The sequence below is a fragment of the Macadamia integrifolia genome, unplaced genomic scaffold, assembly GCF_013358625.1.
Source record: "Macadamia integrifolia cultivar HAES 741 unplaced genomic scaffold, SCU_Mint_v3 scaffold359, whole genome shotgun sequence".
Classification (NCBI taxonomy): Eukaryota; Viridiplantae; Streptophyta; class Magnoliopsida; order Proteales; family Proteaceae; genus Macadamia; species Macadamia integrifolia.
Window position 1 is genome coordinate 46,261 of NW_024869631.1, and position 26,449 is coordinate 72,709.

Genomic DNA, 26,449 nt, shown 5'->3' on the forward strand with positions numbered 1-26,449 from the left:
TTTCTAAAAGATAGGTTCTACCCTGCTAGAACAGCCCAAGCTTCCTGCATAGTTCTACCACAAGCCCAGGGCAATAATTTTGAACTCAAATCTCAATTCATCATTATATTTCCCCACTTCCATGGATTGACCTCTGAGGATGCATACCTATTTCTAAGGGAATTTGAAGAGGTATGTATTCTAATTAAGATCCAACAGCTTTCTGATGATGCTGTTAAGCTTAGGTTTATCACTTTTGCATTAAAAGACCAAGCTAAGAAGTGGTTGTATGGGTTATCCACAAATTCCATAACCTCATGGGAATAGTTCACAGTTGTTTTCCTTACAAAGTTTTTCCCAACTCACAATCCCAATAAACTTAGAAGTGATATCCTTCAGTTTAGGCAAAAGCCTAGTGAGTCATTTTCTAAACTTATGGAGAGATTCAAGGATCTACTCCAAGAATGCCCTCACCATGGCCTAGACTTATGGCATTTATGTCAAATAATTTATGAGGGTATTGATTACCCAACTAAACAAATGATAGAGTCTATGTGCCCTGAGGGATTCACATCCTTTACAGATGAAGGAAAGGCATCAAAATTCTTACTTGACTTAGCTGACAAAACCCTTGAGTGGGAATCAACCCAAGAGAGTGAAAGAACTATAGGAGGAAAATGATATTTTGTGAATAGGATAATATCCAAGGAAGCTCATTTGGATAGCCTAATCAAGAGAATTGAGGTCATTGTTCCAAGAGAGCTATCATCAGTCAATGTGGTTAATATTTGTGCTTGGTGCCAGTGCCCTGGACATGTCATAGAAGAATGCCCCAACATCTCTGGGGGCACTTCTAATGATAGTTTTAATGCCTTATAATAAAATAATCCATATAGTAACACCTACAATCCAGGATGGAGAAATCACCCAAATTTCTCTTGAAATCAGGGCAACCAAGCAGGGCCTTCCAATTTTCATAATCAAGGTCAACCTGGACTCCAAAGGCCTCCCTTTGCACAACAATATTTTTCTCAAAAACTTTTCCTAGGTTAAATGTAGGACCTTAGGCTAGTTTTCCTAGGGCCCATCTTCTATCATCTTATCAACAACTCCTTGGGTTTACCAACACTGGAGAGGCAAGTAGAATAAGTGACTTGAAAAAAAATATGACCCTCTTCATGACAAGCCATCAAAATCTTATGAGAGAACTCACTCAAGTTGTCTCAATTATGCATGAGAGGGAGAAAGGAACTTTACCCAGTCAACCAGAGCCTAACCCTAGGCATCATTAGCCTATTAGTTCACAAACACCAACAAATGCACCACTGAATATAGTACAAGGTTAGACCCAACAAGGGCCCTCTAACCAATGTAATGTTGTTTATGCCTTTAGGAGTGGTAGAGAGTACCAACATAGCGTTCCTAAATCTTTCCTTTCTATTACTCCTGTAAACTCTCCTTCAATTGATGACACAAGTGTGCCGCTTGTTCTAGGTTTGTCTGATGAACCTAAAGATTCTTTTGAAATTAAAGATGATTTGGTTGAGGAAATAAAAAATGATTCTTCTGAAAAAGGACAAATCCCTAATAGTCCTTATGTTCATCCTATCCTATTTTCTAATCGCTTGGTACACAAAAAGAAGACTTCTTCCATAGATAAATTTTTAGAATTTTTCAAAAAGATAGAAGTGAACATCCCTCTTTTTAATGCCATATCCTAGATCCCTACCTATGCAAAGGTACTGAAAGATTTGTGTACTTATAAACGTATCACTAGTGTGCTTAAAAAGGCGTTCTTGGTAGGTAACATTAGTTCCATAATTACTCAGCTTATAGTAGCCAAGTATAAGGATCCAGGGAGCCCTACCATATCTTGTGTCATAGGTAACACCTACATTGAGCATGTTTTACTTGACCTTGGTGTAAGTGTGAATCTTTTACCTCACCATGTGTACAGGCAACTTGGATTGGGAGAATTGAAAGCCACTGGAACTACTCTTCAATTGGCAGATAGGTCTGTTAAGATTCCTAAAGGGATGGTTGAGGATGTCTTACTAAAGGTGGGAGAATTTATTTTCCCTGTTGATTTCATTGTGTTAGATACCAAGCCCTTTTTAACTAAGGATGAGATCCCAATAATTCTAGGAAGACCATTCTTGGCTACCAGTAATGCATTAATCAACTGCCGGAATGGTTTCCTAAGATTATCTTTTGGTAACCAAACTGTTGAGTTTAACATGTTTAGGATAGGCAAGTAACCACATATGGAAGAAGAGATCAATATGCTTGAGGATTTTCTGGAATTTTCTGATGATTTAGTTACCAACTTTGATATTGATTTTGATTCAGAATTCCAAGAGTGTATGGATGAGTTGGATAATGATAGTGAAAATTTCTTTTTTGAAGTCTTGAACATTTCTTTTTTGAAGTCTTGAGTCTTCACATACCTGTGGAGCCCTTAGGAGACCTTTCCAATTCCATTCGCAAACTTTCCATAGTTGAGCCCCCTAAGCTAGATCTTAAGGAGTTGCCATCTAATTTGAGGTATGCTGTCCTAGGGCCTGACCAGACTCTTCCTGTAATAATTTCTTCAAATTTTACTTCTACCCAAGAAGAGGAGTTACTTAAAGTGTTAAAAGATAATAAGGAAGCTTTAGGTTGGACCATGGCTGATATCAAGGGTATAAGCCCTTCTATTGTACAACATCATATACATCTTATGGAGGATTCCAAACCATCCACGAAACCCCAAAGAAGAGCTTACCCAGTGATCATGGAAGCCACTAAGAAAGAGATCCTAAAGTGCTTGGATCATGAAATAATTTATCTGATTTCTTATAGCCAATGGGTAAGCCCAGTTCACGTAGTGCCTAAGAAGTCTGGTGTGACTGTAGTTCTTAATGCCATTAATGAACTAATTCTAACCCATGTCCAATCAGGGTGGAAAGTGTGCATAGACTACAGGAAACTTAATGTGGCAACCTAAAAGGACCACTTCCCATTACCATTCATTGACCAGATGTTAGAGAGGTTAACTGGACATGAATACTATTGTTTTCTTGATGGATATTCTGGCTATAACCAGATCCCAATTGCTTTAGAGGACCAACATAAGACCACTTTTACATGCCCATATGGAACATTTACTTACAGGCGTATGCCCTTTGGGCTTTGCAATGCCCCTGCTACGTTCCAATGATGCATGATGAGTATCTTTTCTGACATGGTCGAAAAATTCTTAGAAGTATTTATGGATGACTTTTCAATTCATGGGAATTCCTATTTTGAATGTCTTCATCATCTTTCTCTAGTTTTGAAAAAGTGCATATCTAAGAATTTTGGTTTTGAATTGGGAGAAATGTCATTTCATGGTTAAATCTGGTATTTTTTTAGGCTATGTAATAGCCAAGGAGAGAATTAAGGTAGATAGAGCCAAAGTGGATTTAATTGATAATTTACCACCTCCTCAATCTGTTAAGGACGTCCGATCTTTTCTAGGGCATGCGGGCTTCTACAGAAGGTTTATTAAGAACTTTAGGCAGTTAGCCCGACCTCTCACTTCATTACTTGCCAAAGATCAAACTTTTGAGTTTTCTAAAGAGTGCATAGAATCCTTCAAACAACTTAAGAAGGAGTTGACCAATGCACCCATTATTCAATGACCTAATTGGACTGAACCTTTTGAACTGATGTGTGATGCTTCGGATTTTGCCATAGGAGCGGTTTTGGGTCAAAGGATTAATAAGTTGTCCACTATCATTTACTATGCTAGTAGGACCTTAAATGATGCACAACTCAATTTTACAACCGCTTGTCAGTCTTTTGGCTGTATCAATAAGAGGAACATGATGCTTCTCAACCCTATTTTGGTAGTTTAGATCTTTAATGTATGGGGCATCGATTTTATGGGACCATTCCCTAATTCCCTTGGGAATTTGTACATACTTTTGGCCATTGATTATGTTTCTAAATGGATAGAGTCCATACCTTGTAAAACTAATGACCACAAAGTGGTGGTCCAGTTTCTCAAAGAGAACATTTTTTTCCGCTTTGGTGCACCACGTGCAATAATTAGTGATAGAGGTACTCATTTTTATAATCGGCCTTTTAAGGCCCTAATGAAAAAGTATGGGATCACCCATAAGTTATCTACCCCTTATCACCCCCAAACTAGTGCCCAAGTGGAGGTGTCTAATAGGCAGATCAAACAAATCTTGGAGAAAACTGTTAATCCCAACCGTAAGGATTGGTCTCTTAGGCTCATTGATGCCTTATGGGCCCATCAGACTGCATTCAAGACCGACCTTGGTCAGTCTCTCTACCGTTTGGTGTATGAAAAAGCTTGTCACTTACCAGTTGAGTTGGAGCATAAGGAGGTGTCTAATAGGCAGATCAAACAAATCTTGGAGAAAACTGTTAATCCCAACCGTAAGGATTGGTCTCTTAGGCTCATTGATGCCTTATGGGCCCATCAGACTGCATTCAAGACCGACCTTGGTCAGTCTCTCTACCGTTTGGTGTATGAAAAAGCTTGTCACTTACCAGTTGAGTTGGAGCATAAGGCCTTTTGGGCTATCAAGAAGCTCAAATTTGATTTGTCTGATGCGAGAATTCATCGTAGGCTCCAACTATCTAAGTTTGAGGAACTTAGGAATGAAGCCTATAAAAGTTCTAGGATTTACAAGGAAAAGACCAAAGCTTTCCATGATAAGCACATTCTGCGTAAATCTTTTGTAATTGGTGATAAGGTCTTATTGTACAACTCTCGATTTCATCATTTCCTTGGTAAGCTTAGATCCCGATGGGATGGCCCGTTTATTGTCCATAATGCACATTCCCATGGGGCTATGGAGATTTTGAATCCAGGAACAGGGGTAATTTTGAAGGTTAATGGTCAGTGTTTGAAACCGTTCCTCGAGTTTCCTACTACTGGTAGTGAAGAGGTCATGGATCTCTATGAACTTCTTTACATTGATGACTAACTTTTAATCAGGTATGACCCCCCTTGCATTGTCTTCATTTTTAATTCTTTCCATGCATTGAGGACATTGCATGACTTAAGTGTGGGGGAGGGAAACCAGTTTCTACTTTTTCCACTTTGTTTTATTTTGTTTATTTTTGTTTATTTTTTTTTTTTTTTTTGAGCTTGCTAAAGGATGAAGTCCTACTTTGATTTTGGCTAATGATCATACCATTCGGTTGCTTCATTAATGTGACAAATAAAATTTTTGACTAAGGTACCCATTTTAAACGTATAAAAACCCTGTTGAGAAGAAAGAAACAAGCCTATGTCTTGAGATGGGACTTTCTTTTGAAAAATAAGAGACCCCTATGTTTATGGTGTTGGACCATATGTAAGTCTGTGGGTTCCTTGTACTTTTGATTTAGAGTTGAGACATTCTTTTTAATTTGACATGAGTTGACAAATGCACAATTTTAAATGAAATGTGAAATGTGGTATAAAGAAGAATAAGAGTTAATTTCCATAGAATCAGACAGGTCATTGCGCCTCAGGAAGCGTGGTGTCTTGATCAAAATTCCTAAGGAGGAAACTTTTGAAAGAACACTAGCATCACTGTCTTTGTGGGCATATGCAAAAAAGCAAAGCTGCATAGTAACTTGGGTGTCTGGTGTTTGCTCCACCATGTCATTTAGGCCAAAAATAGTAGAGTAGAATAGAGTTTATTAAGAAAAAAAATAAAGAAGAAAAAATGTGCAAATGTCATTAATGCTTGGCAATATGTTTTGGTGAAAAACACTCCAACACCTTAGTCATTGGTTCCCTATTTCTTCGCAAGTGGTTTTATCTTAAGATAAGGATGTTTTGGAAGAGACGAGGTGAGTTCCAAATTAAGAAATATGCTAGTGCCTGGAATTGATAAAGGGTAATAAAAGTTCAAGTGTGGGAGTCCCTTGTGAGAAAAATTATTTTTGCTCTGGATCGGTATGAGCCTTACCTTTAGCCAAGGTTGGGATTTATTTATTCTAAATTTTTGGTGTATATTCACTGCAAACACCCACGAGACACAACTCGTCCACTAGGGGTGACCTAGGGGTTTAAAGGCTTGTTGCACATGCTAAGTGCAACCGTGATTCCTACGAAAGTGAGTTAGGTTTTTTGTTTTTATTATTTTTCTTTTTGTTTTGCTCAATGACTAGCAAAGTCTAAGTGTGGGGAAATTCTGATGAGCACATTTATGTGTGAAATCTAGGATAATAAAATATGCATTTTATATATTTAGAATGGAGCTACCTTGGATTTTACTCTCTTTTTGTAGGTTTTGTATTTTAAAGACTTTAAGAATTATCGGGCGTCATATCTCTCCAACAACTACTTAGTGTATTTGGTGAGCTATGGCGTGTAAAATTCCCTTGCTCACCAGAGGTCACAAGTTCGAATCTCATGGTTGTCTTTTTTTGGAGAACTTTATTGAAGATTTTCTACTTTTCACTCACTTCAAGCACTAAGGGCATGGAGGGGATTTCCACATCAAATTAGAAGCAAGGAAAATCATGGGAGAGATTTCCTGTGCAAGAAGAGAAAAAAAAAGGGAGAAATAAATCTTGTCCAAATCTTCTCTCTCCTCCACATCATTACCAAAATATTGTCCAAATCACACAAAGCAAGAAGGGAAATCGTCCCTTGGAGGGAGAAAAAGAAGAGAAATAAATTTAAAAATAAAGGAAAGAAAATAAGCAAAAAAAAATTATAGGAAATTTCTCTAAGTTTATTTCTTTCTTCTCTCTCCTCCACCTTAGCACTTTTGGTCTCAAAAGATCTCACTACCACTTGTGGGTTTCTCCCTTTTAGGAAAGAGAAATTTGTTACCCTACCTCTCCATTCCCTATAAATACAACTCATGTAAGAGGAGGGGAGACAATTCATTCTTCTTCTATGGTTTTTTTTTTAGTTGCTCTGTCTCTTTCTCTAGCTCTAGTTTTAGGTTTATGCTTTAAACACTTTTCTAAGTTATTTTTATTCAATTAATGCAAGCACTTTTGTTTTTTATTCAGTCTTTTATTTTTATTGTTTAAGCAGTTCAAGTTGCAATTTTCAAGTTCTTGTTCTAGGCTTAGTTCTAGGTGACAAGAACAAGCTATGAAGCATGTCTTTCAAGTTCAATTTATTTTTTCTTCAGATTTGTTTTCTCTAGTACTAGAAATTTCAGATTTGGTTTATTCCAGATCTGATTTTTAGTACTGGTAGTATCTCAAATCGATCAAGTTTTCAGTTCAAGGGTTGAAGTTCAAGTAAGTAGGCTCCTTCAGTAGTCTTCTCTCCCCCCTCTCATTCCCTCTTCTGACTACCCTTTCTTTCTTAATTTAGGATTTTAATTTCAGTCGTTACATTATTACTATCCCTTTCCCCCATGGTTCATGGCTAGTGTATGTGTTGGCTTTGCCCCTCCTAGCCATAGAACCATTAATTTATTACTTTTATTTTAATTGTCTCCCTTTCCCTAAAGCCAAGTAGAGTAACCCTTGTAAGAGTGACTCTCTGGTCAAGTAGGGAAGCTCATATTATGATGCATCCCTCAGGCTAAGTAGAGAAACTTACTTGTGAGTCTCTCTCTAGTTTTATCCCCTTTCTTTTACTTTATTTTTATTTCAGCATTTTTTTCCTTTATTGTTTTTTTTTAATTGCGTGGGTTGTTTATTTTCAGTTATTTATTTAATTAATTTTAATTGTGTTGCTTGCATCTTTAAATTCTTAGATGACGAATGGTTAGGACGTTATTTTAGATACATATGTTTAGATGATAATTAGAATTACATCACAACCATTAATTAGTTCACTTTCACATTATTAAAAGAAAAATAAATAAAGTGGTTGCTCTCCCTGTGTTCGACCTGTAGCTACACTGATCCCTACGATTGCGGTTACATTTAAAATCTCAAACAGTGAACATCCCCCATATAAATAGGCTTTATAATCACAATGCCCGTAACTTGAGAACGCGGCTGTCCACCAGCACTAGAGATTCAAGGTGACGGGATTTCGGTGTGACTTTTATGGAACGTTTATGTTATGATGCATATGTGGATGAGCTTGTCAATTGCATATTATTATAAACATGTTCTTGAAGTGAATATGTTACATCTGTGCCCTGACTCGATTTAATTTGAACTGTTGTAATAGGTCTCGAATCAGAGATCGAAAGCACGGCCAGGTTTTGGCTCACGGCCGCCCATTTCCAAAGGGGGAGAGATGACCCCAAGTGTTCGTGCATCATGTGCTAGTCTAACTAGAGGGGATTCGTACCTTTCGATCCCGGATGGTAAGTGACCCGACTGGTCACACATAAATCCAGGCACGTATTGAAGTTGTCGAAAGGACTTGAGCATGGCTAAGGGCAACCACCTGTACAAGACCAGCTATGGGATAGCAAGCAGTCTTGACCATCAAAAATATGCCACCGAATCCACTGGGCCTGAATTCGGTGGGCTGTTTCTGGTGAACATAATAGGTTACTGTCACGGTGTCGATGCCGTGGGTCCCACCACTCGCATTGTAAACAGTCTCAGATGATCCCAAATCATCCCCCATATTTTTCTCGTGATGTGAACACGTTTTGGACCTAAGTGGTAAGGTTCTCGGGCTCCGAAAGTCATATTAACCCGATCGATCCAAATAGGGTCCAACCAAATGGACCCTAAGGTCCACTTTAACTCATAAGTTAAAAATGAGGAATTCATTTCCTCATTTCTTCATTTCTTAATTTCTTCTTTGTCCAAACGTAAGAGAAGAGAGTAAGGAAGAAAAGAGGGAGAAGAAGAAGAAGAAGAAAGGGGAAGGGCTTTACCTTGGTGCCGTCTATCGCCTAGTCGTTGAAATCGCTGTCGGAGGTAAGTACAACCTCCCATACGACTCTCTCTCTCTTTATTTTGACCTAGACAAAGCTAGGTTTGGATGGAATCTTAGTGTATAAACTATGTGGAGGTCATGGAATGTGTATTCTACCCTCCTGGTGTTGTTGCAGAGCTCGAACCAAGCCCGATGAGCTCCGACAACAATTATTACCAAAAGACCAACTGGGGTTTTGATCGTTCGATCGACGTATCTCCCAAATGGCTTAGTGGAATTGGGATTTTATTGGATTAGAATGATGTTAGGAATATCCCCTACAAACTCCATGGAACAAATCTCAACGATCGGGTCAGAGCCGAAAAGCCCCAAAATGGGTGGACTGTTCTGAACCACCACCGAAATAGTCCATCAGATCCACTGGATCTGCTTCTGGTGGCATATTTCCGGTGGACCACAGAGGCTTGAGATCCCTCTGTCACCACCATTGGAAATAGCACTGATATTTCTGGTGGAAATATCTTGTTTCTAGTGGGTGTTTTCGGTGACATTACTGTCATTGATGGATTTTGTCTATACCCTTTGGGGGTGACCCATGTGGGTCCCTCCCAATGTTTTCGACATGTATTGACATTTGGTTCCTTTTGTGTATAGGGCAATGACACAAACCCTGAAGTCGGAATTGAGTTGGTCGACCGATGGCCATACTTGAACCCTAACACACTTGGACATAAACCAGGTGAGGGATAGACTGTGTTTATTTTTGGAATGTTCATTATTATTAAATTGCTCACATGTTTAATTTTGGAATTACATGTTTAATTGTAATTGCTCAAATACAATGATGATATGTCATATGTTACATTTGTCATTTTACAATTTTGATATGAATTGTCATGGGATTGTATGATGGGATCTGGTGTGGCCGAGGTGGTACCTGTACCGTGATCACCATATGTTTGGTAGTGTATGTATGACAGAATCTGGCATGACCGAGGTGGTACTGGTGCCGTGATTACCGTATGTATGTAGCATTCATGCATTGATATTTTACATTAGAGTTAGTTGTAGTCGTGGGTTACACTTTGTGGCCAAGGTCTCACTGGTATTGTGTACCCCGGGACTGTATTTGGAAAAGGATACACTTCATGGCCGACGATTGGTACCGGTGTTGTGTAGTCCATACTCAACTGTGATATGCATGCTAGATTAGGTATACAGTCTTAGGTTTCACTTTGTGGCCAAGGTCTCACTGGTATCATGTATCCGGGACTGTATTTGGAGATGGATTACACTTTGTGGCCGAGGTCTTGCCGGTATCATGTAATTCATACTAACTGGATCATTATGAAGGCATGTAGCATATATTTGGTTAGGTATCACTCCCTATGCTACGAGCCCTTGCCAACAGGGGTTGAGGTGTTGGATAACCCATTGTGGTATGTTTGATGTGCCTTTTCATAATGCCACACTCACAGTTTGATGTGATTGTTGCCAGAGGCAGGAACTTGTCCAACGTAGCCAATGTGTTACCGATGCCTTGATTACCAGGAAGGAGTTATCAGGGGTTTGCTGGGTGACCCATGGACATATACAGGGACTGACAGGCTTCTATTTATGGCTAGGGTTTGTATCCTTGCATAGTTGATGGCGGTTTCTAGATGAAGGATACGGCCTAATGCGCCATAGTAGCATTTTACCAGACTTAGTTGTATTGTTAGGTGGATAATAAATAAATAAACTGTATGACGAGCATCATGGACTATGTGTTTAATTTTTGTTATCATGCATCATGAATTATTATTATTATTGTCTTGCTTGGATGTGCTTGACCCCACCCCTCACTAAGCGAGTTGGAAAGTTCACCCCACGTATACACACTTTTTAGATGATGATGTAGGTATGGTTGTACCTGTGGCTAGTGACTCTTTGTCCTTCAGACCCGAGTACGAAGTGATTGACTGGTGGATGCCGGACATAGAGGAGCTTGGCTAGGATTTTGCTTGTGACTTTTGTGCATACGCAACACCATGAGGTGTTCGGCATATTGTTGATTGTGTTGATACAGGTCTGTGGATATTATGTTTTTAAACTTGATATATGTAAGTCTTGAAGGATTGTAAACAGAATAACTCGGTTATTGATATTATGTTTATTATTAGATAATATCCCCATTTTATTTATGATTCTGCTACTATACTTTGATTCCGCTGCTTATGGTTGGTTTGTGATGTGAGATTATGAAATGTTAAGGTACTGCTATCAGAGATCCTGGTAGGTTCGTAAGTTGGGTCTACTGGAAGTGGGGTATGACAGTTATGGTATCAGAGCGCGAAGCTCTGCCTTAACTCACAATCTCAATCGAACCATGACTTGGGAAAATTTGGATTAAATAAAAATCTTGAGACAAAAATAATTGAAATTGTATAATTAGGAGACAAGTATAGGTGTCAAAGCCGTTTCATTATAATAGAAAACTTGATTACACAGCTTACATTTTTTAGAAAATTAATGTACGAAAAGCTGGAAATCCTAACTAGCCTAAAGACTAGGAGTGTAAATGAAAGAAGCAAATGATAGTAAATAAAAGTTCAACTACCCCTAGAACATGAAATCTTAAAGAAAAACATGGAAAGGAAAATCTTAAAAGCTATAGTGGCAGACATGCCACTACTCTTGCTGCTCTTGCTGCTACTGCTAGTTCTGTCCCTGGCCCTGAGCCTGGTTCTGACCATGCGTTCTTGGAGGAGGCACCAAAATACCAAGATGAAAGACCATCGCTTGCATCTATGCATCTAGGGAGGCCACTCTATTGTCCATAAGACAATAGGTCCTGTCTATGCTATTGAGGCGACCATCTATGCTCCTCATCAGTATTGTGGTGGTGTCTAGGTGGGCCATAACATCATTAAGACCATAAGGCCTCACACCCCTAGTACCCCGAGAAGTAGAAGCAGCCATAGAACCCATAGCCTGGGGATCAGGTGGTGGAACCCCATGAACCCGAGTAGCTTCTCTTCCTGCACTACCAACACCTCCACTAACATCACCGACACCATCACCTTCTACCTCCATAGGCTGCTGACCCTTCCCCAGAATAGGTATCACCTCCCTCATATTTAGGGCCATCTTCCTCAGAGAATCTTGGTTGAAGTATGTGACCTCTTCACCAAAGCATGTCTCTCCCTCCAAATCCACCCCGAAGCCCGGAAGATGTCAGTTAGTATTCTCTTGTAGCATAGGTTCCCAACTCGGCAATCCTGCCACTCAGACTGAGTTACCATGGTCCACATTAGGAGGTAAGAGAGATGTATCTGTGCCCCTATGTACACATAGTGGGTCACATAAGCATGCAGTGCAAACACCTCATCGTGTTGCCCACAAGTCAGAAGGACATTCAACTAAACTATATGATAGATGACCTTTGGAGTAGCAAGATAGTTGACTGAATGGTTCCATCCCTTAGCCTCCTTAGTCATCATGTCTTTTATCTCTTGAAAGGTATCGGGACTTTGGAAGTCATAAGCTGGAGTCTGAGGCGGGCAGTACACCAGGTCACCGGCATTGCTGACCATCAGAATATTGGTTAACTGTCCCATATCAAAGGAGATCTCCACCCCCTTCATATAGGAGGTGATCCGCATCTCTTCAGCACCCCGGTTCATGCATTGCAGGTTGGAGTAGAATAACCTAACCAATGTTGGGTAGTAGTACTTGTTGGGTTTCAAGATGTGGTACCACCCAATTTGGTCAAACCGTTGGTAGAGACGGAATGTATGGATGTCATTTATCCTCACATAGACTCTTGGGTCCACGTTGTGGTGCTAAAAGAGTTCCCAATGGTCTCGCTCAACCACAGAGAGGAACAAGATTGGGTTGAACTGAGTGGTGACATCTTGCTCCTCTTGTTCAATGGCATGTCAGGTACGTACACGGTGTCCAGACATCATTGCAATATGATTCCTAAGGATTAAGAATGAAAACCTAGTTCAATGGCTGAATGTGAAGCTCATAGAGAAGGAAATCACAAAACTAGGTTACAGAGAGGAGAAACGTACCTCTGATGTGTGTGCGGCCCCAATAAATCATGAGATAGTGAGAGGAAGGCAAGGTAGGGGTTGAAAAACTCTCCTTGGCCATTTCCACATCTTTTCCACAAGTTAGATTAGGGTTTTGTACAATGAAAACTATATTTCTGGTTTTGTACCTTGATATTTTCGGTGGATTAAACCATATTTCTAGTGAAAAGTTCCCCTATTTCCGGTGGACTAATTTGGAAAATAAATTATTTTATTTTTCAAATCCAAATTTTTATTTTGTTACTTTAATGGTGTGCCCCTTTGGGATACGTGTGCGATTGGATCCTAATGTGCGTGGACCCGACTTATGCATGCCCTAACCCTAATTTTTCCTATCGTATACGTGTGGGACCCACTATGTATGCATGTGTTCCAATTACATGCAACCTTGTATATTTATATGCACTAATCGGATCCTCTATAGGAGTCATGTCATGTCAGAACACTCGATCTCGATCCCGATCCCAATCATACTGTCACCTCCCGCTTCCCCTACACAGAATCGGGGTAGACCTCGCAATGCACCCCTGGCTCCGCCGGTACTTACAGCCCATGATGTGGCATCCATCATGGATAACATGATGCGGGGAGTTAAGGAAAGGTAAAACCAGTTTATGACAGGGATCGATAATAGGATCCAAGTGGCAATGGAAGCCCGTAATGCATCACCCGCACCTCCTACTCCATCAGCACCCGTTTAATACCCGCTGGATCGGCTACCCTTCAAACATCTAGTGGGGCACAAGTACATGGGCAAGGCATCCAAATGTGCATGGGCAAGTGCAAGATTTGATGCCGGATCAAGCCCAGGCCCATGTGGAGGGCTAGACAGACTTGATGAAGATAGTGGAGAAATTTCAATGGCTTAGGCCCCCATGTTTCTCAAAGGTGGATAAAGACCTGTTGTATCCGTAAAGATGGATTGGTGGAATGGAGAAAGTTTTAAGACTGATGGGCCACACTGATGAGAAAAAAATTTTGTGTGGGCTATCAGTTATAGAATGAAGCGAATGATTGGTGGAGTGCCACCGAGCCTATTCTTAGGGCTAGTAATCCGAACCCCACTTGGGCAGACTTTAAAGGGGCCTTCTTTGAGAACTATTTTCTAGAAAGCTTTCGGGATAAGAGAGAGAGTGAGTTCTCTTGGCTGGCTCAAGATTCCCAGTTTGTGCTCGAGTATCAACAATACTTCGAGGAGCTATTCCATTTTACTCCTAAGCATCTCAGAGGTGATATAGCTAAAGCAAAGAAGTTTGAGAAAGGGTTGAGGCCAGATATTGGGTCAACCATTGTGGGGTTGAAACTGCAGACCTATGCTGAGGTGGTCCAAGTGGCTAAATCTATTGAAGACCAGCATAGAGACAACTTCACAGCCCAATAAGGAACGGGAAAGAGGCCAATGGGATCTACTGATTCTAGGGGAGGTAGCAAACCTTTCTGAGTGCCCTATATCAACCTAACTTCAGTGCAATTCAGGAAGCCTGGAGCTAGTCAGACTTCCCAGTCCTCCCAATCTAGTGTTGTGTCTCTATTTTCGAGATTGAGCCCATAGTGCTTCCATTGCAATCAGTCAGGCCATATGGCGATGACATGCCCCCACCAGAGGCCCACCTAGGCCCAACAACAGACATATGTGGCCCCTTGACTAGCACAATCCCCACAGGGCCAGAGACCACAGGGCAGAGTGTTTGCTATGACCACAGAAGATGCCGAGGCTGCACCAGGTGTGGTGACAGGTACATTATTGATATCATTATTGCCTGCACATGTGTTATTTGACTCAGGAGCACCCAAGGGAATTCCTCCCAATCTAGTGTTGTTTGTGTCACCAAAATTTACAAAGAAGATGAGAATTCCACCTAAAAGACTGACTTAATGTTTGGCTGTGAGCACCCGTGCAGGAAGTGTAGTAAGTCTGAACTATGTGTATGAGCCTTGTCCAGTAACTATAGGTGAACATGAGTTGAATGCTCACTTAATCGAGTTGGATATGATCGACTTTGACGTGATTTTAGGAATGGACTGGTTGTCCACATACAGAGCCAGTGTGCTATGTGTAGAGAAAACTATCATTTTGAGACCTCGTGATGATAATGAGTTTGTGTTCCACGGGGATAAGCCCAAGAAACCCAAGAAGGTTATTATATCTGCACTCCCAATGAAGAAGTTCTAGATAAAGGGTGTCAAGGCTACTTAGCATCTGTGATGGATACTAAGATAGAGATTATGCCATTGACCGAGTTTGATGTGGTGAGGGATTTTCTCGATGTATTCCTAGATGACTTGACAAGTTTGCCCCCGGACTGAGAGATAGAGGCATTGATTAAAACTGATGAAGGATTATGATTGTACTATCCACTATCACCTAGGAAAGGCCAATGTGGTAGCTGATGCACTTAGTTAGAAATCCCAGTCATTGACTCTTGCATCACTGACCACCAATGAGCATCTCATAGAGGAGGTTAGGAAGCTAGACTTGGAGCTATTAATAGAAGGTGTCACCTTGTCACTCTCGGGATTGGTGGTACAACCTAGTCTGGTGGATAAGATCACTGCAGCTCAGGTTACTGATGCAGAGTTACAGAAGCTGATAGCAGAATGCCAGGAAGGAACCCAAAAGGACCTAGATTTCTTTATATCTGAAAATGGGATTCTGAAGTTCAAAGGGAGATCATGTGTGCCTAGTGATAGTGATTTGAGAGATGCAATTTAGAGAGAGGCACATAGCTCTCCTTACTCCATTCACCCCGGTAACACTAAAATGTATAAGGACCTCAAAGGCTCCTACTGGTGGAAAGAAATGAAAAATGATGTGGCCACACATGTGTCTAAATGCCTCACATGCCAGCAAGTTAAGGCTGAAAGACAAAATCCCTGTGGGTTATTACATTCCCTACCTATTCCGGAGTGGAAATGGGAGAATATTACAATGGGCTTCGTCATAGGCCTACCCCACACACAGAAGGGTATGGATGCCATTTGGGAAGTTATGGATCGCTTGACCAAGCCAGCTCACTTTATCGCAATCAAGATCACATTTTCTATGGATAAGTTGGCCAAGTTGTATGTTGATAACTTTATCGGATTACATAGTGTGCCAGTTAGTATCATCTCTGATCATGATCCCAGGTTCACTTCCAAGTTCTGAACATGTGTGCAGAATGCTATGTGCACACAGTTGAATTTCAGCATAGCCTTTCACCCTCAGACCGATGGTCAGTTAGAAAGGACTATTTAAACATTGGAGGACCTACTCCGAGCATGTTCCTTGGATATGAGTTATAGTTGGGATGAGCACATTTCCCTTATTGAGTTCTCCTACAACAACAATTTTCAGGCCACCATCGGAATGTCCCCATTCGAGGCACAATATGGCAGGAATTGCAGAACTCTACTCTATTGTGATGAGGTTGGTGAATGGCATATTTTGGGTCCAAATTTGATACAGGCTACTAGTGAGAAGGTGAATGTGATTAGAGAAAAGATCAAGGTAGCTCAGTCTAGGCAGAAAAGCTATGCAGATGTTAGGAGGAAACATCTGGAGTTTGGTGTTAGAGACAAGGCATTCTTACAGATCTCCCCAATTAAAGGGTGAAGCAGTTCGGCAAGATAGAAAAGCTTAGTCCAAGGTTTATGGGACCGTATGATGTACTAGAGAGGATCGGACTAGTAGCTTATCGGATAGCTTTACCACCAGAGTTGGAGGGTACACATGATGTCTTCTACGTTTCTATATTGAGGAAGTACATTCCTGACTCCACTCACGTCTTGACTTACATACCCCGTGAGTTGGACGAGGATTTTGCATATGTAGAGTATCTGGAGAAGATTGTTGATTGGGAAGAGCATGTTCTCCGCAACCACACCGTTCCTTTGTCAAGGTAAAATAGATGAACCACCTCAAATAGGAAGCATCTTGGGATTAGGAAGATGAGATATTAAAGTAGTATCCTGGATTGTTTGATTTACCAAGTATGTTCAATTTCGGGGATGAAATTTTTGTAAGGTGGGGGGAATGTTACATCCATGCCCTGACTCGGTCTAATTTGAACTGTTATGATAGGTCTCGAATCAGAGATCGGAAGCACGGATAGATTTTGGCTTATGGCCACCTATTGCTAAAGGGGGAGAGTTTTGCATGCCAGTCTAACTGGAGGGGATTTGTACCTTCCGATCCCAGATGGTAAGTGACCCAACTCCTCACACATAAATCCAAGCACGTATAGAAGTTATCGAAAGGCCTTGAGCATAGTCGAGGGCAACCACCCGTGTAAGACCAGCAATGGGATAGCAAGCAGTCAAGACAGCACCACCAGAAATATGCCACCGGATCCATTGGGCCTGAATCCGGTGGGTTATTTTTGGTGAACATAACAGGCTGCTGTCATGGTGTCGATGTCGTGGGTCTTACCACTCACTTCGTAAACAGTCTCAGATGATCCCAAATCATCCCCCACATTTTTCTCATGATGTGAACGGATTTTAGACCTAAGTGGTCTGGTTCTCGGGCTCTGAACGTCATATTAACCCAATCGGTCCAAATAGGCTTCAACCAAATGGACCATAAGGTCCGCTTTAACTCATAAGTTAGAAATGCGGAATTCATTTTCTCATTTCTTCATTTCTTCTTTGTCCAAACGTAAGATTATAGGAAGGTAGAAAAGAGGGAGAAGAAGAAGAAGAAGAAGGGGGAAGGGGTTTACCTTAGTGTTGGTTGCCGCCTAGTCATCGGAATTACTGCCGGAGGTAAGTACAACCTCCCATACCACTCTTTCTCTTCATTTTGACCTAGACAAAGCTAGGTTTGGATGGAATCTTAGTGTAAAAATCATGTCGAGGTTGTGGAATGCATATTCTACCCTCCTGGTGTTGTTGTCGAGCTCAAACCAAACCCGATGAGCTCAGACAACAATTATTGCCAAAAGACCAACTAGGGTTTCGATTGTTCGATCGACTTATCTCCCATATGGCTCGGTGGAATTAGAATTTTATTGGCTTAAAATGATACTAGGAACATCCCCTACAAACTTCACGAAATAAATCCCAGCGATCAGGCCTGAGTTGAAAAGCCCCAAAATAGGTGGAATATTCTAAACCACGACTAGAAACAGCCCACCAGATCCACTGGACCTGCTTTCGGTGGACCACAGAGACTTGAGAGCTCTCTGTCACCACCACTAGAAACAACACTGATATTTCTGTTGGAAATATCCTATTTCTATTGGAAATATCCTATTTCTGGTGGGTGTTTCCGGCAACATTACTGTCACTGATGGATTTTGTCTATACCCTTTGGGGGTGACCCATGTGGGTCCCTCCCGATGTTCCCAACACGTATTGACGTTCGGTTCCCTTTGTGTATAGGACAGTGACGCACATGAACCCCAAAGTCAGAATTGAGTTGGTCGACCGATGGCTGTATTTGAACCCTAACACACTTAAACATAAACTAGGTGAGGGATGGACTGTGTTTATTTTTAGAATGCTCGTTATTATTAAATTGCTCACATGCTTAGAATTACATGTTTAATTGTAATTGCTCAAATATGATGATGATATGTCATATGTTACATTTGTCATTTTAAAATTTTGATATGAATTGTTATGGGATTGTATGATGGGATCTGGTGTGGCCTAGGTGCTACCGATACCATGATCGTTGTGTGTGAGACTAAATCCTGCATGGCCGAGGTGGTACTTGTGCCATAATTACCGTATGTATGTATCATTCATGCATTGATTATGTGCATTAGAGTTAGTTGTAGTCACAGGTTACACTTTATGGCCAAGGTCTCACTGGTATCGTATACCCCGAGATTGTATTTGGAAATGGATACGCTTCGTGGCCGATGATTGATACCAGTGTTGCGTAGTCTATACTCAACTGTGATATGCATGCTAGATTAGGTAAATGGTCTCAGGTTTCACTTTGTGGCCAAGGTCTCTCTAGTATCATGTACCTGGGACTGTATTTGGAGATAGATTACACTTTGTGACCGAGGTCTTGCAGGTATCGTGTACTTCATACTAACTGTATCACTATAAAGGCATGTAGCATATATGTGGTTAGGTATCACTCCCTATGCTACAAACCCTTACCAACAGGGGTTGAGGTGTTGGATAACCTATTGTGGTATGTTTGATGTGCCTTTCCGGAATGCCACACTCACGGTATGATGTGATTGTTGCCAGAGGTGGGAACTTGTCCGGTGTGGCTGAAGTGTTACCGATGCCGTGACTGTCAGAGGGATTATTAGGGATTTTCTAGGTGACCCATGGACGTATACAGGGACCGACAGGCTTCTATTCATGGCTAGGGTTTATATCCTTGTGTAGTCGATGGCGGTTTCGAGATGAAGGATACAACCTAATGCGTCGTAGTACCATTTTACCAGACTTAGTTGTATTGTTAGGTGGATAATAAATAAATGAACTGCATCATGAGCATCATGGACTATGTGTTTAATTTCCACTATTATGCATAATGAATTATTATTACTATAGTCTTGCTTAAATGTGCTTGACCCCACCCCTCACTGAGTGAATTGGAAAGCTCCACATATACACACTTTTTAGATGATGATGTAGGTACGGTCATGTCTATGGCTAGTGACTCTTTGTCCTCCAGACCCGAGTACGGAGTGAGCGACTAGTGGATGCCGGATGGGGAGGAGCATGACCAGGACTGTGCTTATGACTTTTGTGCATACACGGCACCATGAGGTGTTCGGCATATTGTTGATTGTGTTGATACAGATCTATGGATATTATGTTTTTAAACTTGATATATGTAAGTCTTGAAGGATTGTAAACAAAATAACTTGGTTATTGATATTATGTTTATCGTTAGATAATTTCCCCATTTCATTTATAATTCTGCTACTATACTCTGATTCCGCTGCTTATGTTTGGTTTATGATGTGAGATTATGAAATGTTAAGGTACTACTATCAGAGATCCTGGTAGGTTCATAAGACAGGTACATGTCTTATTCACACCGTCGGTATTCCTAATGGTAAGTTGGGTCTATTGGAAGTGGGGTGTGACAGAATATGTATGTTGCATAATGGTATGAGTTGTAAATGTGTGTGTGTGTGTGACTGGGATGTAGGGTAGCCAAAGGTTGGATTCCAGTACTGCATGCCTAGGTTGAGAGTGTGTGGGTGTTTTGTGGAGATTAGGGTACAGGGTGGTCGAAGGTTGGTTTCGGCACTGCATACCCATGTTGTGTGAGTGTGGGGTACAGGGTGGATGAAGGTTGGGTTTCGGCACTATACGCCCATGGTTTGTGTGAGTTTGTTTGTGAAGTGACACATTCCATGATAGAATGCATTGAGTTAAGATAACCACCATGGTGCTACAACCCTTGCTAGTAGGGGGTTTATGTATTAGTTAATCCTACCATCTGTTAGTCTGAGATTAGGGATGATTTTCGGTGACTGAGGTGGTGGGGATGCAGCGTCGTGACAAACCCTCACGCGATGTTGGATTCGGTGGTGGGTATATCCCACATGCGATGTTTGATTTGATGTAGTGGTATTAAGGGAGATTATTAATAGGGGCTTACCGAAGTAGCCATGTAGGGACCGGTATGCTCCTGACTTATCACTAGCTTGTATCATTGGAGATCGATAACGTACATTCGTGACTGGGGATACCACCTATGTTGTAGTAGCACTGATACCCACTATGGACTTAGAATTTATTGATTAGGTTGTTTGCTAATAATTTGGATCATGTCATTGCATCCATCTAACTGCATTTATATTAGTTTGGTTGGAAATTTATATTTGTTGCATTTCATTAATTGTTGTGAATGCTTGTTTCGTACCCCTCACTAGGCTCCGGGGAAGCTCACCCCCTTTGTTGCCTTTTGTTTTAGATGTTGATTCAGGTAACCATCTAGTGTCTGTGGCTGAGGATCCGGCTTTCTACTGAGGTGACCTCTGGGATGAGGAGCTAGCTATGCACAAGAACAAATGCGTATATAATGATTATGCATTTGAAGCACACTGAGGATGAGAGTATCATCTTCCAGTTTTTATTCTTTTTGTACTTATTAAATGTAGCCCTAGTGGCATAATTGTAATTTTAATTCCATTGTGAAAACCTTTTTTTGGTAAATATGATAAATATCATTAGACATCACCAGCTATGTACATTTTTATTATTATTACTATTAGAAATTAAAATGTAACCGCAAACGTACGGATCAGTGTAGCTACGGGTCAAACACAGAGAAAGAGCAACCACTTTATTTTTGGCTTCTTTTAATAATGTGAAAGTGAACCGATTAATAGTTGTGATCTAATTCTAACTACCATCCTAAACATATGTATCTAAAATAACATCCTAACCATTCGTCATATAAGAATTTAAATACGCAAGCCACGCAATTAAAATTAAATAAATAAATAACTAAAAATAAACAACCCACGCAATTAAAAAGCAATGAAGGAAAAAAAATGCTGAAATAAAAATAAAGGAAAGAAAGGGGATAAAGCTAGAGAGAGGCTCACAAGTAGGTTTCACTACTTAACCCGAGGGAGGCATCATAATATGAGCTTCCCTACTTGACCAAAGAGTCACTCTTACAAGGGTTACTCTACTTGGCTTTATGGAAAGTAAGGCAATTAAAATAAAAATAATAAAATGATGGTTCTATGGCTAGGAGGGGCAAAGCCAATACATACGTTAGCCATGAACTTTTGGGGGAAAGGGAAAGCAATAATGTAACAACTGAAATTAAAATCCGATATTAAAAAAGAAAGGATAGTCAGAAGAGGGATTGAGAGGGGGGAGAGAAGACTATTGAAGAAGCCTCCCTACCTAAATCAATGCTTGAACTTGAAAGCTTGGGTGATTTGAGATACTGCCAACCCTAAAAACCAGATCTGGAATAAACCAAATCTGAAATTTTTAGGCCTGGAGAAAACAAATCTTGAAAAAAAACTGAACTTGAAAAGAGATGCTCCATGGCTCTTGATCTTGTCACCTAGATCTAAGCCTAGAACTATAACTTAAAAATTACAACTCAATTGCATAAATCATAAACATAAAAGGCTAAATAAAAATAAAAGAGTGCTTGCATTAATTGAAATGAAAAAAGCTATTACAAAAGTAATTAAAGCAAAAAGAAAGAAGAACTAAAACTGAAGAAAGTGAGAGAGGGAGAGAGAGAGCAACTAAAAAAAAACCTAGAAGAAGAATGAAGTGCCTCCTCCCCTTGTGTTGATTCTATTATATAGAGAATGGGGGAGGGACGCTAATGATTTTAGCTTCTAAAAAAAAGGATTTTTTTTTTATCTTGTTGATGAGGTGGAGGAGAGAGAAGAGAGAAGAGAGAAGAGAGAAAGAGAGAAAACGTGTGGAGAGAGAATCTCCCATGATTTTTCTTACCTTTTTTTCCCTATTTTTTCTCCTTTTTTCTATTTTTCTCTCTCTTCTTGCACAAGAAACCACCCTTGGCCAATTTTTCTTGCTTGGATTTGGACTGTATTCTATTTTAATGGGAACTTCCATTCATGCCCTTGTCTTTTCCTTCTTTTTTTTTTTCTCTTCAACTTACGCACAACCCTCTTGGCCGACCTCTTAGCTTTAAGTGATGAGTAGGAGATAGAAAATCTTTCAAAAAAAACCTCTAAGAAATAGTAGCCAAGAGGTTCGAACTTGAGATCTAATAAGGAAGGGGATTTTGCACACCACAACTCAGCAACTACGCTAGGTAGTTGTTGTTACCAAAAATGAATCTTCAATCACTTAAGGGTGTGATCCATCGATCCTTGCTGGCATTTAAAATATTCCTTTTACCCTTGGGACAACTGCAGACGGGCTGGTTCTGTATCTCGGTTCAGTTCTGATCCTTCTGGCCCGAAAAGATTAATCACTTGTACGGTTGACCAAACGAATGTGTACTTTTAATTGAACACATCTATCTTGCTCAAAATTTCATCCTCTTCGCAACCATAAAAGAAACTAGACCTCTTTATGTGTAAAATTTGAGATATAGCGCCCGATAGTCCTTAAGGCCTTGAAAATATAAAATCTATAAAAAGAGAGTAAAATCCAAGGTAGCTCCATTCTAAATATGTAAAATGAATATTTTACTACCTTAGATTTCACACATAAATATGCTTATCAGAATTCCCCCACACTTAGACTTTGCTAGTCCTCGAGCAAAACAAAAAGAAAAAGAATAAAAACAAAAAACCTAACTCACTTTCGTAAGAATCACGGTTGCACTAGCATGTGCAACAAGCCTTTAAACACCTCGGTCACCCCTAGTGAATGAGTTGTGTCTCGTAGGTGTTTGCAGTGAATATACACCCAAAATTCAGAATAAACAAATCCTAACCTTGGCTAAAGATAAGGGCCATACCAATCCGGAGGAAAAATAATTCCTCTTACAAGGGACCCCCACACTTGAACTTTTATTACTCCATATCAATTCCAGGCACTAGCATATTTCTTAATTTGGAACTCACCTCGTCTCTTCCAAAACATTTTTATCTTAAGGTAAAATCACTTGTGAAGAAATAGGGAACCAATGACTAAGGCATTGGAGTGTTTTTGACCAAACATGTTACCAAGCATTAATGAGATTTGCATATTTGTTCTCTTTATTTCGCTTAATAAACTCTATTCTACTCTACTACTTTTAGTCTAAATGACATGGTGGAGCAAACATAGACACCCAAGTTACTATGTAGCTTCGCTTTTTACATATGCCCACAAAGACAATGATGCTAGAGTTCTTTTAGAAGTTTCCTCCCTAGGAATTTTGATCAAGACACTATGCTTCCTGAGGCACAATGCCCTGTCTAGTTCCAAGGGAATCAACTCTTACTCTTCTTTATATCACATTTCACACTTCATTTAAAATTGTGCATTTGTCAACTCATGCCAAATTAAAAAGAAGGTCTCAACTCCAAATCAAAAGTATAAGGAACCCACAGACTTACATATGGTCTAACACCATAAAACATGGGTCTCTTACTTTTCAAAAGAAAGTCTCATCTCAAGACACAGGCTTGTTTCTTTCTTCTCAACAGGATTTTATACGTTCAAATTGGGTACCTTAATCAAAACCTTTATTTTTATACATCAAGCAACCGAATGGTATGATCATTAACCAAAAGCCAAAGTAAAACTTCATCCTTAGCATTCTCAAAAACAAAAAGAAAAATAAACAAAACAATATGGAAAAAGCAAAAACTAGTTTCCCTCCCCCACACTTAAGTCATGCAATGTCCTCAATCCATGGAAAGAATTAAAAGCGAAGATAATGTAAGGGGGTCACACCTGATTAAAAGTTAATCATCAGTGTAAAGAGGTTCATGGAGATCCAAGACCTCTTCACTACTAGTAGTAGGAAATTCGAGGAACGGTTTGAAACGCTAACCATTAACCTTCAAAATTACTGTTGTTCTTGGTTTCAGAATCTCTACAGCCCCATGGGGATATACATTATGGACAATAAACGGGCCATCTCATCGAGATTTAAGCTTACCAGGGAAAAGATGCAATCGAGAGTTGTATAATAAGACCTTATCACCAATTACAAAAGATTTGTGCAGAATATGCTTATCATAGAAAGCATTGGTCTTTTCCTTGTAAATCCTAGAACTTTTCTAGGCATCATTCCTATGTTTCTCCAACTCATAGAGTTAAAGCTTGTGATGAATTCCTACATCAGACAAATCAAAGTTGACCTTCTTAATGGCCCAAAAGGCCTTATGCTCCAACTCAACTGGTAAGTGACAGGATTTTTCATACATTAAATGGTAGGGAGACTGACCAAGGCCGGTCTTGAATGCAGTCCGATGGGCCCACAAGACATCAATGAGCCTAAGGGACCAATCCTTACAGTTGGGATTAACAGTTTTCTCTAAGATTTGTTTGATTTGCCTATTAGACACCTCCACTTGGTCACTAGTTTGGGGGTGATAAGGGGTAGATAACTTATGGGTGATCCCATACTTTTCATTAAGGCCTCAAAAGACCGATTACAAAAATGAGTACCCCTATCACTAATTATTGCACGTGGTGCACCAAAGCGAAAAAAAATATTTTTTTTGAGAAACTAAACCACCAGTTTGTGGTCATTAGATTAACAAGGTATGGGCTCTATCAATTTAGAAACATAATCAATTGCCAAAAGTATATACAAATTCCCAAAGAAATTAGGGAATGGTCCCATGAAATCGATGCCCCATACATTAAAGATCTCAACTACCAAAATAGGTTTGGGGGCATCATGTTCCTTTTATTGATACGACCAAAAGACAGGTAGGTAGGACAAGCCATGCAAAAATCAAAAGAATCTCTAAAAAGAGTGGGCCAATAAAATCCACATTGGAGAACCTTTGTAACAGTCTTCTTAGGTCCAAAGTGTCCACCACATGCATGATCATGACAAAAAGAGAGAATGAAATACTTCTCATAATCAGGAACACATATTCGGATAATTTGATCCGGACATATCTTAAAAAAATAAGGATCATCCCAGAAAAAATACCTCACTTGGGAATGAAACCTATACTTATCTTGGGTGGACCAGTGATCCGGAGTCACACCTGAAACTAAGAAGTTGACAATGTCAGTAAACCATGGTTCACTGGACACTGTAAATAACTATTCTTTTGGAAAGTTCTCGTTAACTGGAGAATCGACAGTCAAGGAATTGGGAAGCAAGAATAAATGGTCTGCAACTAGGTTTTCAACTCATTTCTTATCCCTAATTTCTAAATCAAACTCTTGTAAAAGTAAAACCCATCTAATGAGATGGGCTTTGGCATCCTTCTTTTGAACTAGGTATCTAAGAGCAGAATGATTAGTATATACCACCACATGTGAACCAACTAAGTAAGATCGAAACTTTTCTAATACAAATACAACAGTTAAAAATTCTTTTTTAGTGGTTGTATAAATAAGTTGTGCATCATTTAAGGTCCTACTAGCATAGTAAATGACAGTGGGCAACTTATTAATCATTTGATCCAAAATCACTCCTATGGAAAAATCCGAAGCATCACACATCAGTTCAAAAGGTTCAGTCCAAACAGGTGGTTGAACAATGGGTTCATTGGTCAACTCCTTCTTAAATTGCTTGAAGGATTGTAGGCATTCTTTAGAAAACTCAAAAGTTTGATCTTTGGCAAGTAATGAAGTGAGAGGTCAGGCTAACTGACTAAAGTTCTTAATAAACCTTCTATAGAAGCCCGTATGCCCTAAAAAAGACCAGACGTCCTTAATAGATTGAGAAAGTGATAAATTATCAATTAAATCCACTTTGGCTCTATCTACCTTAATTCCCTCTTTTGATATTACATAGCCCAAAACAATACCACATTTAACCATAAAATGGCATTTCTCCCAATTTAAAACCAAATTCTTAGATATGCATCTTTTTAAAACTAGGAAAAGATGATGAAGACATTCAGAATAGGAATTCTCATGAATTGAAAAGTCGTCCATAAATACTTCTAAGAATTTTTTGACCATGTCAACAAAGATACTCTTTATGCATCATTGGAACGTAGCAGGGGCATTGCAAAGCCCAAAGGGCATACACCTGTAAGAAAAT

The 26,449-nt window shown here is 39.9% G+C and overlaps 1 protein-coding gene and 1 non-coding gene across 2 annotated transcripts in view; one reads left to right on the forward strand and one right to left on the reverse strand.

Annotated features, from left to right (window-relative positions):
- The window catches only part of LOC122068224 (serine/threonine-protein kinase PBL27-like), a 107,085-nt gene that overhangs the window by 46,225 nt on the left and 34,411 nt on the right, over positions 1–26,449 (forward strand). The gene's annotated exons all lie outside the window — the stretch shown is intronic.
- LOC122068225 lies at positions 355–461 on the reverse strand. Its single transcript, XR_006137009.1, has one exon. It is a non-coding gene; the product is annotated as a small nucleolar RNA R71 (small nucleolar RNA).